Raw genomic sequence first — 4,109 nt, forward strand, 5'->3', positions numbered from 1 at the left:
CAGGCCCAGCCCCTGCAGGCACCAGCACGGGGGCTCAGGTGGAAATGAATTGGGTTGGGTTGGGTTGGGTTGGGAAAGCTCCCCCAGCTGCTGCCGTCCTGGTCTCAGCAGATGCAGGGGGGACAGGAAGGAGCCCCCAGCCCAGCCCAGCTCCCTCCTCCCTGCTCTGAGGTGATGCTGGAGAGCCAAACCTGTCTGAGCACACCAACAGAGCCCACGGGTGGTCCCTCCTTCCCCCTCCCCTCTGCCCTCTCTGTTCCCCCTGCCCCACATCTCCCATGGAGCTCTTCAGGAAGGCAGAGCCCAGGGCTGTCCCTCTGGCACCTGGCCAGGACAGGAGCAGGGCACAGGGCACTGCTGCCACCTCCCACAGGGGACAGCACTGTCCCATCAGCTCCTCCCCGTGCAGGTGCCCAGGAGAGGATTTTAAGGATCAGGTCAGCAGCCATTGACTGAGCATTCCCCAGCATGACTTCACATCCCAGGGGGAGCTCAGGGATCTCTCTGGGGACAGGTCACCTGCCAGGTGAACATGAGAGACGCCAGGGAGAGAGGAAACCTCTGTCCCAGCCTCCTTGTCAGCCTTGTCAGTCCCACAGCACAAAGCCAGGCAGAGCCTTGCCCTGCCAGGGGATTCACTGAGCTGTCAGCAATCGTCCAGAAAGTTCCATGAGCAGGGATTTGGGCTCCCCCCTCACCCCATGGAGCAGAACCAGTGTTTGTCCCCCCTGCTCCCCAGGCCATCCCCTGTCCCTGGGTTCACCTGCTCCACAAGGACTGACCTGTGAAATTAAAAAATGAATATTCCCTCCGTCCTGGAGGGTTCCAGAACCAAGAGCCAGGCTCAACCCCCCCCCCAGGCAGTGAATTCCAGGGAATGGTGGCCCCTGGGGCTGGGGCTGCTGCTCCAGTCTCTCTTTTCCTGGGAATGAGCAGCCCCTGGAGCTGCACAGAGCAATAAAGGGGAGAGACAGAGCCTCTGGCTCTGGCAGAGCAGAACCCCAGGTTCCTCCCATGCAGAGCTCCAGGGCCCCTTCAGAGAAGCCTTTGCTCCCAAAAATTCAAATCCCAGAGAGCTCCAAAAGCCTCCCCCAGCCAGAGCCACGCCGTCCTCTGATATGCATCTATTTAAAGTATATATTAAATCCCATGGAAAGACTCCCAGGACCCGACTTTAAACAAAATCCCTTCTTTGTTTGTTTGTTTTTTAATCAAGAAAAGGTATTTAATATTAAATAGAACATTTATTGCCTTGTAATTATTTTACTGTAGCCAGGTATTCTAGCACTGAATGGAAGATCTTTTTCCATCAATCTGCTGTATCCAAAGTTTTGTATAAAGTTGTAGAGGTCGATTTTTTTTTATTTTATATTCAGAAAATTTCTCTTTTTATAAGCATTATTTATTATACAATGTATATACTTGAGTTAACTAAGATTATATATTATATAAATATATATATTTGGAGAAAAATATATTTCAACTTCAATTTTTTTTTGGTGGTACATCATTAAAGAAAAGGTAAAAAATTCAAAAATATGCACTTGCCAGCTTGTGTGGTTTGGCTCTGAGGGTCAGCCATGGAATCATGGAATCCCAGGGTGGTTTGGGTTGGAAGAGACCTAATCAATGGATTAAGATCAAATTTATCAATGGACCAAGATCAAAATAATCAATGGATCAAGATCAAATTAATCAATGGATCAAGATCAAAATAATCAATAGATCAAGATCAAATTAATCAGTGGATCAAGATCAAATTAAGGAACAGATTAAGATCAAATTAAGCAATGGATCAAGATCAAATTAAGCAATGGATCAAGATCAAAATAATCAATGGATCAAGATCAAATTAATCAATGGATCAAGATCAAATTAAGCAATGGATCAAGATCAAAATAATCAATGGATCAAGATCAAATTAATCAATGGATCAAGATCAAAATAATCAATGGATCAAGATCAAATTAAGCAACAGATCAAGATCAAAGGAATGGATCAAGACCAAATTAATCAATGGATCCAAGCAGGCTCCAGACTTTGCACCCTCCCCACGTGTCACAGGCTGCCTCTGAATCACCTTCCAACACTTTGGGCAGACCAAAGTTCACATTTTCTCATATAAAAACCTGTCCTCCTGTCCATGAATAGTTCTGTGGGTGTTTCTGCAGCACCCCCCTTGCATCAGCAACGCTTTTAAGTGCACACAATTTTCCACTGCACTGGCCTCCAGTGTACCTGTCTGAAGGGCAAAATAAATACAGAATCACTCATATTCTTGCCCTGATCCCCAAATTACTCACAAAGCCATCCCATGGACCCACCTGCATGGCCAGGGTGTCTCTGCTGGTGCCACCACCCCTGACATGTCCTACCTCACCAGAGCACCTGGCCCATGGAGGGTTCTGGACTTCACAGCTCTGGGGTGAAGCTCTCCCTGTGTGCCCACCTGCCCCAAACCTCCCTCCACCCCACACTGTGCCCCCAAAACCCATCCCAGCACTTTCCAATCTGCCTCTGGTCAACAACTCCACTTCAGGGCCACATTTCTGGAAAGTTCAAGACGAAACAGGGTAAGGAAGGGGGTGAAGAATCCAACCCTTACATTGAAAGCAATATTGTGTATTTATTATAGATTTAAAGCCTCTCTGCCAGGAGGAGCCATGGAGAACACACAGCTGGTGGGAAGGTGCTGCCCTTCCCTGCAGGGAACATCTCAGACCTTGGAACAAAGCTTGGAGTGGCTCAGGTGTCACACCCAGCAGCCCAGCCTGGTTTTCCAGCCCTCCCCAGGAGTGGGATACTTTCCATGAATTATGGAAATTAATAATTTCCATGGATAACCCCACCCCACACACACACAGAGCCTCCTCAGCCCTGCAGAGCCCACACAGCTCCAGAACGGGCTGGAGCAGAGTCCTCTCACTTAATTTCTGTCAGAGTAAGAGGTGCCAGCTGCTCAGGCTGGGCTAAATTCAATCCATCCACACTCTGAGAACCCCTCTGGCTGCAGCAGTTCTGCTCCTCACACACATCAGCAGCAGACACAGATCATCACAAGGAGTTGTGCTTTTTATTGAATCCATTGAATGTGCAATTAAACCAGATATTTATTCATCAATATAGCTCTGGACACAGACACGATAAGGTTTACATCATTTACTCTGAAATATAAGTTACTGTGTGCTGCTGTCACCTGGACTGGCAGAGGGAAGGGAGGAACAAATAAATTCACAAGATCCTACACAAAAAATGAGAGGGAGCCACCACTGGGACTCACAACAGCATCACAACACAACAGCACTGCCAGAGGAGCAGAGAGGAGTGCCTGGAACACTCCAACTGCTGTGAGCACACTGAGGACAACAGGACCTGGAAGGACATGGGGACCCTCCTCCCCTGGGAACACCCCCTGCATACCCTGCTAGCCCTTCCAGTGGGTCTGCTCGAGGTTAGGAAGCTACACTGACTAACATCTGCTAAATGGCTTTGATTTCATGCCCCACCACACTGAGGTATGTTCCAGGAACCTTCTGGAAGGAGTGGAGCCTCAGCATCTCCCTGAGGCCACAGGAGCAGGGGAAGGAGCGTGGAGCAAAGGTTTGATACATTCCTTTATTTCAGTGCAAAAACATGGCAACACACATCTCCTGCACCTGCAGAGCTTGGCTTCCTCTCTGTCTCTAAGGAGGAATTTCAACCTTTGGTAACATGGCAGGAAAAAGGGATAAAATGAGGCTGGAGGATACCAAAGCTGCCAACTACAGAACTCAGGAAGAGCTGGAGGCTGGAACCAGCATTGCTATAAGGGTTGTTGGATTAACAACAAGGTTTGGTGCCTTAAATACTGGATTTGGAAATTTCCTCTACTCTGATCAACACTTCCCTGGCCCTCTTCCAGTGCCCAATCCCACCAGGCCCCGAAATACCTGGATATAAATGAAGAGGGTGCAGCATCCAGGCACTCCTGGAGCTCTGTCTGTGGGCATGGGGCTGGCTCAGAGCTCACTGAGGGCTGGGGTGGCACCACAAAAAGTCTTCACCTGACCAGGATCACACACAGAGCAGTGCTTCAGCATCCCTCCACCAGACTGGCAGGTTTATTAGAA

The sequence above is a fragment of the Geospiza fortis genome, unplaced genomic scaffold (assembly GCF_000277835.1).
Source record: "Geospiza fortis unplaced genomic scaffold, GeoFor_1.0 scaffold373, whole genome shotgun sequence".
NCBI classification, from domain to species: Eukaryota; Metazoa; Chordata; class Aves; order Passeriformes; family Thraupidae; genus Geospiza; species Geospiza fortis.